Genomic DNA, 14,011 nt, shown 5'->3' on the forward strand with positions numbered 1-14,011 from the left:
ACCACTCCCCTCAATTTATACCAAAAGTCTGACTTAGAGAAAAAATGTCATAAGTGGAGGCAAACCTTAAACATTACAGTTCTTTAATGACAATACACATTTAATAACTAACATTTGTATTTCTGTATCAGTTGTCTCTAAATTGTGACTGAATATGAAAAGATTTATAGATACACATGTTGATGAATTAAGTAATTTGCTAATTATACAGGTTTTCAAATCTGTACAATATGTTTAAAGAACTCTGATTAAAGAAAAGTCTACTTGGGAGGCAAAAGCACAAGCCTTGGGCAGTTATTTAAATCTTGCAGATACTATTAGATTAAGATATGTGGCATAATGAGAGGCATATAAAATCATCATGACAATTAGTCTGGTCAGTAATATACTTTAATAACTGGGAAGAAGATTAAATCTACATTTCCTGGATTGCAGTAATGTGTTGACGAAATGGTTACATGTTGGCAAACGTGACGTGCAGACTGTGAACCATGCTTATCTACACTGCATACTGTATAAACATATTACTACACATACTGTATACTGTATAACAAATACATTTCAAAATAACCTATGGCTTTGAAACTGTAAGATATCACCAGTTATTTACCACACTCACTAGCAGATGGTGAACGGGAACATCTTAATACAGAGAAAAGTTTCAGAACGTTTCATTTTATTTACTGTATATAAAGTATTATAATCATAATTCTGTATTTCATTATTATAATCTTCCTTTGCACTTTAACATCACTTATTTGCTTCTGGGTCAACTCATATTGATGACAGATTGTAGTCTGAAAGAGTAAATGTGGAAGAAGTTCTCTCCCTTTCTAATTTGTTCTGTATCCGAGTGCTTATTGAATTGCTTACTCTACTGTACATAAGTAACAACCATTACAGAGCTGAGGTCAGATAGTTGTGTGTGGCATGGATGACAGAGAGCTTTGGGAGGAAGAGCCAGGATCAGAGACGAAGAAATGGAAAGTTTGTTTCTGATCACCTGATTCACTACGTTAAAACTTCAAGTTCATTATATGAGATCATTCAGATCAGTAAAGGGATGTGCAACCTTCAATGCATTGAAAACTACCTTGAGCTCACAGTGCATGATTTGTCTTTATTCTTCTATTTCTTTGTGGTCAATTTTCCCATTTTTTCACAGCTACAGTCTTGATCTCACTCTACATACCAAGATCTCAGTATTACACACATGAGAATCCCAGACTGTTCACATCTTAAGCTCATTTTACGTCAAAAATAAAATGACACCAGACTAATCCCATTAAAATGTATAATGACTCAAATATTAAATACAGAGCACAGACTGCGGCTTATAGGACAGGCATTGACAGTTCATGTCCAGCCTGTGAGATGCAAAGAATGTCTGAGTTGTCTAAAGCAGCAGCTCAAAAATGACCACTTAAAGACAGACTTACTTCAGGGCTGCTTTGCAGCCAGAGGCACCTCTGTTAGTCCCCTAGTGCTTGGGAGCTTTATTGTAGAATGTTACAGTATATTGTTATCTGACATGATCACACAAATACATGTTAAAAAATATTGACCCAATCTGGAGGTAATCTGCCACTAGACAAATAAAACAACATAAAATGTTCGCAGGGTGGTCTGTCAGAAACAGTTGTCTTCTAATACACAGTGTACATTATAGGATAAATCAAATGAATTCTTTTCACTCTTACGTGCTTTTTGTGACAGCTATAGCATGTTAAATTGTATTGTGTTCAGTATGAGAAACTAATGTTCAAAGTGTCCATTTCGATGAGCCTTTTACTGAAATATGAAGGAGAGTTGTGAATCTGAGCACTTTAAATAAACATCAATCTCAGATTCCCACACAGTCCCAACCAATTGTCCAAATCATGTGCCAGAGGCATGAGGCAGGAAACGGACAACTAGCTTGAATAAATGGTCAGTGGATCTGATTTACATGATTTCTGACATTTGGCTGGCTTAGGAAGAAATATCTGTCAGCTTTATTTGACATTGTTCTGACAAGCCTTAAGTCATCCTTGTGTGTCTGTATATGTAAAAGCTTTAAGGCTCTGCTATAGAACACTGCCTCTCATTGGCCATTTCCAATTTACTGATACAAGCGCTGACATGAGTGAAAAAGCCCCCAAAAAACAGAATGCAGAATGGTTCCGCTCTATAAAATGGGTGTGTTTGCTACATTTTTTTCTTTGCCAATTTGTGAACCTCCCTATGATAATGCAGTAATAATGGAGACTTGATACTGAAATGGAAAACCTCAGCTACAGCACTGACCTTTTGGAACTGGGATTTACAACACCTAATAATAAGGTCTGTTGAGTAAGCAACTTACAAGGCAAGGTTAAAATGGCAAGAAGATGTTCCACATGTGATTTCACAAGTCAATAAACTTTCAAATGTGTAACAGTGGCCATTATGCTGATGCAGTGTTTGGTAAGGCAGCAGGACCCCTAGACATTTGTAATACATCAGATTGGAAAGAATCAATCTAATGTGAAGTATCCAGCCAAAGGCAAGAAACAAAATGAGACTAGTTAAATGTTCTTTATTTATTCCCTTCAGATTCTTTGGGGGGGGGGGGGGGTTGGAGGAAGGGGGAAGAAAAATGTGTGTAGGTTGAGGGCTTGCATCTATGACAAGATTTGGATAGTTTTCCTCGAGTCTTAAAAAATTCAGTGTGCTCACTGTAGCAAAACCTCACATTTTTTTTCAGCTTCAAGCAGATAAATAAAAAAGAGAGGGAAAAAAGTAGCAAATGCAGTATTTGCGCACTGGAAAGAAAAGAATTCAGCATGTTTTATATTCATAATGAACAATGACGCAGCTTTTGTGATCTGTGCTCTTAGACTAGTGCCTAAGGATTGTGATAGCCCCTTTTCTCTTGTTTGCTCTGCTTTATCAGTGTGACTAAATTCAGCTGCTCCTTCTTTCCAGGCATTGCTGCTTTTCTTAACGCCCCACAGGTTCCTGTTGACATGGGCTAAGAAACAACTTCTTTTCACTTGTTATGATATTGCAAATGGAGAAAAAATTATTGTCACCACTGACTTGCACTGTGTACCTCTGATTTAACCATTGGAGATGTGCTTTTAGCTCCTGATGGTAATAGGAGCACGGACAATAGATTATTTTTCCCCAAAAAGAAACAAACTTATTTTTCAGAGAAAGCAAGATATACAGTAAGTCACGGCATGTTTATTGTACTTCTAAATTTTGATGTGTGTTCTCCATGGAGACAATACTGAATTGTGCATATAGGGAAATAATACTCCTCTTTGTAAATACAGTGCATAAGGGGAATTTGATTTCCTAACAATGAAAACATGATGCCAAGGGATGCAGAGGTCTTGCTTATAAACAAAACACACAAGGGGGCTCAATATTTCTATCTTTACAAATCCTAAAGGCTGTCAATTGTCTTCTTTTTTTCTTATTCTTTTTTCTTATTATGTTAACAGGGGACTGAGTGAATTTCTGTTTATTTCTATGTACGGTATAACAGCTGAATCTGTCATATAGAGTATGAAGACCTCATCACTAGTACTATTTTAATACTGTATGGTACAATTACAAATGTCTGTCGATTCACTAACAATAACTCCAGAGTTTACTAGTATAGTTGACAAAATAGAAACAAAACGGGTATAGGTACAGCTCAGTTTTAGAATTTGTTGTATAAGTTCTCAAGGTTTGACTTGCAGAAAAAATAATAAAAAGGCATTAAAAATCTCTTAGTCCAACCATGAGATATGAATCGTTGAGAATGTAATGATTGTCTTAAGAAATTATCTCTGTACATACAGTATTAACAACAAATATATCAACATTTAAATTTGTATCATCTAATTTTTTGACAAAGTTCTTCTTCCATTTGCTCCGTACAGTATGTCTGCCTTGTCTCTCAAGTCCTTCAGACTATAAAGGTGTTCATTCAGACCACAGCCCGTGCCTTGTAGTCCAGACATCTCCAGTGGAATCTGGACTATATAATTAGCTAACTGTGAGAAGATTCCCCAGGTGGCTAAGCCCCACTGGAACTAGGTGTGGTTGAGCTGGCTAAGCTGTCCTTTGATTGCTGCTTAACAGATATGCTTGTGAACTTCCAGCTTTGCCAATGAGAGTCACATCACTGTTTTGATTGATTCCAGCATTACTGTAGAGGCTGTGGGGCTTGTGAAGTGACAAATAAGCAAGATGGCTCTGACAGGTATACATAGTCTTGCACAAATAAATGATGATTCTGTTTGAGACACTTGTGTAACAGACATTCCAAATTTAAGAGAAAAAAGTAATAGGAAGTACTGTAAATACAACAAGCAATGACAATTAGATAACTTTATTGGCCATATACAATTTCTTGCATTAGGAATTTGTCTTCTCGCATACCCCAGCTTGTTCTCCATGATATACACAGGCCCCTGAGAGAAGCTTGGGATCAGAGCGCCGGGTCAGCCATTAAAACAGCACCCCTGGAATAGTTGGGATCAATTCCTCTGTCGGCCACAGAATTTGGACCAGCAACCTTCCAGCCACAGGCGCAGATCCTTAGCCACAGAGCCACTGCTCTGCCCAATGGTAGGGAATGATACTAGCTTAGGAAACTATTTTAAATGGAAGTGGACGACATTGCTTCCATGCTTTAAAAATACAATAGCTTTAAGATTGCCTTCAAAGTAGAGCAGTGGTTTTCTTTAATGTTTCACAAAAATAGGTATAGTTCTCTCATCACCTGTGATTGATTATGTACTGTTACACTGTTTCCAGATTTACCTCTCTGGGCTAAGACTAAAACATGGTAGAATGTACCTGCATTTTTGGAACATTTCTAGTTATTGTATTATACTGTTATCATAACTGGTAGTCGTAAGTGCAGCTGAATTTTGGAATCGCATACTGTTGCATAAAACATTTTAAGATTTATGCAATTTTGCACTAGGGAAATGGTGCAATCACAAAACTAACATTAGTTTCCCCTCAAAACAGTAATCTCGGGGCTAAGGTTTTTTAAAATTAAAACAGTACTTATTAACTTATTTCTGTTAATTTTTGGCTAATTTTTACATAGGAACTGTAACATTTCTTAACTCACAAATCAGAAACAACAATAAGAAATGATTGCTTGTCCTCAAGACACGATTATTTAGGATGTTATTCATTTTTATGGGCTCTAAGCCTGTGCATAGTTCTCAGTTGAGCAGCTTTTTTCAATTAGAGGAATACACAATGCTTATAAGTCAGTCAACTTCATTACACTCAAGTATGACACGTAAAGAGTATAATCCAATACGTTTGTACGTTTTTGGTTTAATTTATGCCACCTTTCTAACACATGAATATTACAACTAGAAATGCAAAAGTGACAAATTTAGTTTACATATCCAATATCGTCCAGTACGTAACATGTATTTTTGTTTTCAAAATGCATTTAGAAATACAGTCCAATATTTATTACACTGAAGAAACCCATCTTTTGGGGTCAGTATTGTGCTGGATTGAATATATACTGTCACTTGTGAAACACTTGCATTATTTTTAAAAATCCTCATTGTTTTCCACCATTGTATTTAGATCTTTATCCTTTTCATCAATCTGTGTGCTTTTTTTTTCTCAAAGGCACATATTCCACATGGGAGAATCACCCAGTGCCTAACAACAAACAGCCGAAGTGCAAATGACAGTGATTTTTACATAAATCTTGATAGCACGGGACCCAGTATCAATCTTCATTTTGTAATTTATGAAGGCCGGTTGTCAGGTATCCAACAGTGTCTAAAACAACTCATTCTACCATACTATTAGGAGAACCCGAGGGTATCTTTGCCTCCTGTCACACTTGTACCAGCTCCTGCTGTCAACTCCTCCACTCCTCTGAGCGTCACCCCTCCACAGAGATCTGCTTCAGTGAAACGGAGGAGAATTAACCCTTCTCCACCCGCAGTCACAACAGCTCAAGGAGGTCCAGAGTGATTAAGGGATAATGCAAACAGCCGTCCACAGGAATATTACACATCGCAGTAAACAACTACCAAGCTAATAAGCAAGAATAAGAGCGTAATACAGTACATATAGGGTATAGTATGCATTTATTGTGGGGTTATCACTGTTGGATTTATCAAACCCTATAATTATTGATGTTGAAGCTGGCTGCATTTGTTTTATCTGTGTGACACCAAGTTGTTCAGGCATCCTTTCCTTTCAGCTCCCAAAATGCCAGCATCATTGTTAGAGGCACGCTGACACTTTAGTAGGTTATCTTTGAGCTTGCAGGGCAAATCATCTATAGGCAGCTGTTGCTAATAATTGTTTTACCCATGTTCACACATGTGGTATGAAATCAAATGTCCATCTGCCCTGTAGCAGTGTATTTCCACAATGGTAACTTCTATGACCCAGGGCCCTTGATACTAAAAAAAAAAATTAATACTTTAATTGCTGACACAATGCACAAAGACCACAAAGATATTGAGGAAACATCAATGCAAGGCATGCTCCATAAGTAAGCTTTGGTTTGCCTTGTATAAAATGAAAAAATATGATGCAAAATAAATCACTTTGGGCTGTCATGGCATGATTTGGGAATCAAGAATGACAGAACCTTGGAATATCACAAAATACCGGTTGGAAAGGTTCAGTTTTCACTTTGGCCAATACTAAACTGTACTTCGTTGAACTCAGTGACAAAAACATACATTGTCAGTTTTGTAATGGAGGCTTAATCCCAACTCCGTTAGTTGCACAGCTGTTTCAATATACCACCAGTCAAAATCACAGCACTTAAGTACACATGTAATGTTTCCCCCTCTTGTTTCATCACTGTTCCCAATTCTGTGTGATGCAGGAAATGAGAGTTCATAAAACAACCTAGCCTGACCAATTCTGTAACATTTTCCATTATAACACAAAGGAAATCAGCCTTTGGAATGTCTGTAATAGTTCCTTGTACACGTTTTTAAAGGAAGGAAGACAAGCCTCAAGATTAGCTAAGGACATGAAATGAAAATTGAAAGTTTAACAAAAAAAGCACTGACTAAATGACTGAAAGAATTCAAGGTTTTATTAAATAGTGTATCGGCTCATTTTCCTTAACAGATTATTGGCTTTGTACAAGACGCAGAGGACTGTTTTCAACAATGAGTTTCATTTTCCATCTGTTTTGAAAGATATTTTCATTCCCTTTATGTGCAGATGATTGAGATGTATTTTCAAAGCACATACTTCTCCTAGACTATTTCCTATGCCCAAGATATTTCAGAGAAGTTAGTTTACAATGACCTTAGCATGTAAATTATTCATTGTCATAAGCAGCTCTGAAAGCTTTTCTATTTCTTTGATAGGAAACTGCAGCAATTTGTAAGTAAACGCCTTAGGCTTTTGGCCTTCAGCAGCCTTCAGGGGCCATTGACCTTAGAGCCCATCGGGTTTCTAGGGATTGTCCAGCAGTGAGAGCAGCGAGGTTTGTGGTAACATCTTTTATAAAGGAAAACAGCCTCACATTGCTCTGCTGGCTTCCCTCCGGAAACACTATGAAGCAGAAGCTGTTCCGCTGAGACCAGTTTTCCATGTCAGCAAGAGACTTCAGCTTCGCCAGCTGCCTCTGCAATTTGTCGGTCAACCTCCCAGGAGCCAAATGCAAATCTACACCGGAGGAGATGTGCGTAGCCTGGAGCCTGTTGGTACTGCAAGGCCAGGATATTATTTTTTACTTGGTGCTGTAGAAAACCTGAGGGCAGCCGAGAAAGCCTAATCGCACAGCCAAAACTAAGGATCTTGTGAACTTATTGGACATGTGAGTTCAGCAATTTAAAGTTTTGCTCATGGGTTTTTTTAAGGGACACAGCTGCATTAAAAGGCCCGGGTTTCTGTCATTTCTTCCCCCGCTCTTCAGCAGGTTGGGTTAAAGTTCAGATAGGGTTTTTCTTCACTGTTCATCAACTCACAAGTCTTAATTTGTGGTGAGACACATTTGTCTTGTTTCTCTGTCTCCAACTATAAGCAGTATTAGAGCACCTGCAATAAGATATACATTTTACATACAGTATGCATCATTGAAATGGGCGTTTTCCTAGAGTGAAATCAGGCTAAACACCATTTATTTAACTATTTCAAATTATCAATACTTATGTTCTTTAATTCACCATCCTTATTATGTTTTGTCAGGAACTGCACATCCTCCTTAGTATTAAGAGTTTAAAGGTGAAATCTTTGCACCTGGAGTTAGGAATTGTCAGCATGCGTAGGCTTTGAGATGACATGACTCTGTGCTTTCAGACACTGCAGCTGCTGATAAAGGCAATTTTAATTTCATTAGCACAATAAAATGACTTAAGAATTCATTGATAAAGAAAGTCAATTATTTTTTTTCTTAATATGTCATTTGCTATTTTGTTAATTACTTGAAATCGCACATGGACTTGTAAATGTTAATGCAGCACTGAAGTGTAGAACATTTTTTATGGTTCTGATAGAGAAGATATGAAAGAAATGCTGTTTATTACTCTTGCACTGTACTTCATCACAAGCATGTAAATTAAACAAGAATAATGACCAAAGCCCCACTTTTACAAAAGTCTTAGCTACAGTATATAAGCTACTGTATACTGTATAAGTCCACAGTATATGAAAACTGAATAAAAACATTCTTAATTACCACTGACCTGCCGAGTTGGAAAAAAAAAACGTTTGTCCTGAGACAGGTCCTAAAAAATAGAACTGGACCCAACAGAATTAACATTACAATGTACTATAATTGTGAAATGTGTTTTAAGAATGCAGTAGTTGTACCAATCACAATCAAACTGTGAAGTCAATTTTCACATCTGACCCTCTCTCCTTTTCAAAACAGTTTACTACATATTGTATACTAATGAAAAATAATAATGAATAAAAATGGAAACAGATATAAGAAATACTAAAAAAATACCTTCAGGTAATTGGATGGCAAAATTCAGTTTGTGGGGGCTTACCCTATTAAATAAATAAAATTAATAAATAAAACCCCTATTTATTAATGTTGATCTCAGGATCTGAATATTGTATCTTTCTTTTCAGCTTGCAGATTTAACCCCTGATTCTATGGAGTACTGTGATTGTTGTGTTTTGGACTCACAATGTAACTGATGTCCTTCCACCAGAGTTAACGAGTACTTGGCCAGTCAGCTAACTTATAAAATGTTCCGACTTAACAGAGTGCTTTTCAGTCTATTGTATTGTTTTATCTTCCTCAGTTCTAAAAGACAAATAAAAATAAATTATTAAAAGGCATTTTTTCAGCTTTCTTCTAAGGTAGCGGTACTGTCATTGTCAACACTCATAGCGGCTTCTGCAAGACCCAGTTGATAACATGACTGAACAAATCGCTTAAAAATACGGTAACTTTAACCATTTGGCAAAGTATATGTCATTGTAAAAATTCAGATTTCAAGGACATTGTAGAATGTAATAGGATACAAAACCTAAAGTCATATTCCATATACTGTATAAAGCCTTCTAAAGGTTCATAGAATAGTGGTGGTTAATCCCATGAACACCAGGTTAGTAACATGACTGTGTAATGCAATGGTTTTTAATAGATTGTAGTGTATGCTGCTCACAAGACTAAATGCCCTTTCTTATGTAATTATTCTTTGACAGTTTTTAAAATTTAGATAATAATGTTTGAATGGCTCATAAAAATGTTTCAGGATAAAAAAAATACTAATTGAAAAAACATGTTATCATACTACCCATTATAAGATCAGAATGCACCTTGTCTTGATCATTTCATAGTGTCAACTACAGTATATACAGTGTAAATACTGTATATCTCTCTATATAAGGTAATTTTATCTTTAAATTAATCTTTTAATTTGTCAGAAGGTTAGACGTAATACTAAATTCATGTGCTTACTGCCTAGAGATGTGTTTTCAGAATGGGAAAATTTAAAATAAGAAAAATAATGGGCTGAATCATAATCAACAGTTTTATTTCTCTCCTAAAGCAGCCTTCCTTTCTTTTTAAAAAATCTGTTTTGTTGATTCATAAGTGTTCTTGAGGTGCGATGTAGCTGATTTTTGCAAGTACTCTATAATGATAAGTGTGGATAATGCTTTTAGAACTGATTTGAAAAAGAAAAAAAAATAAAGTGGCCCAGAACGAATTATCTCATGAAAATCTTCACTTGTAGTACTATATATAGGAACAAGTAGAGGTTAATACTATGCTGAAAAGTAAAAAGAAAGACAAACAATATTTCAACTGTTGAGTCTTTTACAGGTGTCACCTGATAAAGGCTTGCTTTTTCTTTTTAGTGTGGCATTAATGTTACACAGCTCACCATTCAAACCTTTTATGTGAATATATTTTTTACAATGTACTTATTTTTTATATTTATTTGTTATAAAGTATTAAAGAAATCATGTTCACTCTTACCTGTATTTCTCAGTGAAGCTTTTCATATGAAAAGAGCTTGTTAAGAATTATTACAAATTTTAATATCTTCAAAGACCCTTTCATCTGGGGCAGTAATCTTTAGGTTTTTGATTTTTGTTTTTCGGGGTCAGTGCTACTGTATACAGACATCGACTTTAATGTCCAGTGATTCCAATGAACTAAGACAGGGAACTTTCGCAAGATTCAGTAATGTTCCATAAGTGTTTAACCTCTGTTAGGAACCTGTGTAAACAAAAGACGTTTCTAAAAAAATCATTATTGGCACTAAATATAAAAACAAAAATATACAGAGCAAAATCAGAAATACCTGGGTGCTGATAATCTACTGTCATCTCATGATGGTGCTCTAAATTGTATGGTTCATCTGTGCCTTAATATCAGTTTATCTTAGCCACTGATATTATACTGGTGTAATAAACTATAGCCCTTGGTGACTGATTACATTACTGTTCTCTAAATTACACAACAACTATAGCATAATTATAGCAGTGTTTTTTAAAGTAATACTGTATTATGGATTTCATTTTAAATCAAGAAAGATACTTGTTTCCTTTTATTTTTAGTCAAGCTGAGTTGTATCTGAATTTAACACTGTAAGAAAGAAGAGACATCAAGCATCTCGGAACTTGATTCTCTTGTGTGGCTGTAAGGGGAATGGCTTAAATTTTACCAACAAAATAGTACTATAGCAGACAGTTCAGGTGGGTAGCTGCGTCAGCATGCGTAGGCTGCAAAGGAACAAGTAATAGGTTTATTCTATGCTGAAAAAAAGAAGAAAGAGAACACAACGTTTCGGCCGTGAAGCACACCTGAAGAAGGCTCCATGGCCGAAACGTTGTGTTCTCTTTCTTCTTTTTTTCAGCATAGAATAAACCTATTACTTGTTCCTAAAGCATACAGTACATATATACAGTATACACTGTATGTTTGCAAACTTGCAAATGTTCCTAAATGTTTGGACTATCACATAAAGTCAAAAGATTATAGTCATTATAGTTTTTACAATGTTATTATATGTTTTGCAGGATTGCAAGTTTCGTTTTGAGTAAACTGTAAATGTGAATATATACCACATGTGCTGTATACCACAGATATATAAAAGTTTCAGTAGGATCTTTAGAATTAAGCACAGAAAGGATATTCAAAACTTTTAGACTGCATGTTGATGCACTTGTAGGAAGTGCATGCTCAAATTTCTACAAAGAGCAAGTTTTCAAAAGAATGCAAATCATACGAACTTACACACGTCAAGCATGCTCACACCCCTTTCTTTCAAATAGCATAATATCTCTACATGGCATTTTCAATATGATTAATATTTTATTATTAAGAAAAGCAAATTAAAGGGAAAAAAGCAACCCAGGGTCAGTGGTGCCTGTTTAAAGAAACTAAGTTATTCTATTCTATTCAATGTTCGTTCTTTTTTTCAGAATATTAATGGCAAAAAAATGACAAGAATGACTTAGACATACATGTCAGGAAAAGGGGTCAGCTCTTGGCAGTGGGATGTTAATTCACCTCCATTAATGAAATTTATCCTCCTTACTGTCTCCTACTCTTTTCAAAACCAGAGGTCTTTTTTAAAGAGACGGTGTTTTTTTTCACAGAAGCTGTGGAGGGCCACAGGGGCAGGCCAAAGTAAGAGACTGACAATCTTCAGGTGATTAAGAAGACTCAAAGGCTAGGTAGACCTACAAAATGAATAACTATGGACCCAGAACCATGCCATAAGGCTCAATGGTTTGTGATTTGCAAGTTGATAAGACAAGAAGATTAATAATGCCGCATGATAATGGCTGCTCCAGCTCAGCTGGGGAGATGGTAATGATCTGATATTGCTGTAGGAGCAGTTCAGTGTGCTGTGGAGAGGAGGGTGCAAATTCACTCATCCCAATTGGCCCCCAGGATATAGAGAGTTTGAAAAATGGGAATGCAGTTATCATTTTAATTAGATATAAAGTTTTTAATAATTTTGCTGAAATGAGGACTTCAAAGAACATATTTTGCAGTATTCAGCCCCATAACTCCTGAGTGACAGTTTTGGTTAATTTGCAAGTTTTCAGATCAAACTTTGCCCAGGGCGTCATGCCGAGGGTAAAATAAAATGTCAATTTCTTTCCTCACTGCACTCAAGCATCTTATTTAGGCAGGTGTGCTGAATTCTCTTGAAGCCCCTGCTTTTGCCGAACAAAACTACTTATTAAACTGCATGCTCTATAAGGGGACACAATTAGTTGTAGAAGTAAAATCAGCTGTAATAAAAGACATAATTCAGCACGATCTGTGAGCAGCGGTACACAGTGTGACGTTTTGAAACAGTATCGGGAAAACGCCTGACTTAAGAGGTGTTTAAATGATTCTGTGGCATTAGGCAGTTATTCTTTTTCATTATTTAAAGGGTCTGTAAATTATGTTTGGCAGAAATTGCAGAAAGGTGCTGATGCATTGAGCTAATCTTACTCAGCATTAAAAAAAAACTCTGATTCGAAGTCCCTGCACAGCCTCCTTTCATGTAATGGCATTGCATGTGCCAAGGTTTACCAATCTTAAGGAAGCTTTGGTACTCAGGGGCCTTTACTAAAGGGAAAAAAAACCCTTTGTGTCTTCCCTGTGTTCTAGAACACCTCCTATTGTTCACACAACAGAATAGCACCACAGAAGGGGCATGGAATGTAGAAAAAGTACTTGTAAGCAAAAAATAAAGGAAGTGCACTGCAATTTTGTTTTAAATGAATTCATCAAAATCAATTAGGTCAAACACAATGTGCATGGCTGTTTATTAAAAGCTTATTTTTTTTAATATGCCTGTGTATACTTGGGCAAAAGACTGCTTTTGGCATGGTATTAGGGAATTTGGAAGTGATAGAAGTATGCTTGCCTAAGGGACTACCGCTTCAAATAAAAAGCACCATAAGGTAAATTAATTAAAATATTTATGTTTAGATTGACTAGCATAAAATAAGTATGTTAGTGTGGATTGTTAGGAATGCCCTTCATCTATTCCTACTCTTTCTTTTTCTTATTTCATAGTTTTTGCTTTATTTTTAATGCTTCCAAATTTCTGTTGAAGTAAAAAACCTCATATGAATGTGTGTAATCTACCCCTCAGTTCACACATACTCCATATGGAGATGTTAATTTTTACATGTGCATGTGTGGGCGTTAGTGAATGTGTTGTCTGAGTATGTGTACTGTCTGTGCATGTACTGTATACACAAACACCTGCATTATAAAACAATGTATTTGGTCAGATGTTGACTAAGCATAGTAACAACCCTAAACAAGAGGTTTAAAACACTAACCCACTTCCTTCACATCACTGTGAAAAACAGTGAAAAAAGATTTTGTGTAACACAAGCCTGCTGAACTAATTTCAAATAATTGAAACCAATTTAATCACATGAAATGATTTTTTTCAAGCTGACGTAATACTTTTCCAGTTATATTGTAATTTATTCTACTCAGCCTTTCTAGTTAATTATTGCAGTCAATTTGTAAAATGACATGGATCCACATTTGCATAGGTCACTATTAAATAAATGAATCACTGAAATTACTCTAGCATTGAAG

The 14,011-nt window shown here is 35.9% G+C and overlaps 1 long non-coding RNA gene across 1 annotated transcript in view; it reads left to right on the forward strand.

Moving 5' to 3' along the window:
• LOC148654959 (uncharacterized) overlaps positions 1–13,350 on the forward strand; it is a 105,686-nt gene extending 92,336 nt beyond the window's left edge. The window contains exon 5 of the long non-coding RNA XR_015941402.1: positions 12,049–13,350. This is a non-coding gene — a long non-coding RNA (uncharacterized LOC148654959). The remainder of the gene's footprint in view (positions 1–12,048) is intronic.
• The last annotated feature ends 661 nt before the right edge of the window (positions 13,351–14,011 follow it).

This window comes from Lepisosteus platostomus, chromosome 9 (genome assembly GCF_059453375.1).
Source record: "Lepisosteus platostomus isolate fLepPlt1 chromosome 9, fLepPlt1.hap1, whole genome shotgun sequence".
NCBI classification, from domain to species: domain Eukaryota; kingdom Metazoa; phylum Chordata; class Actinopteri; order Semionotiformes; family Lepisosteidae; genus Lepisosteus; species Lepisosteus platostomus.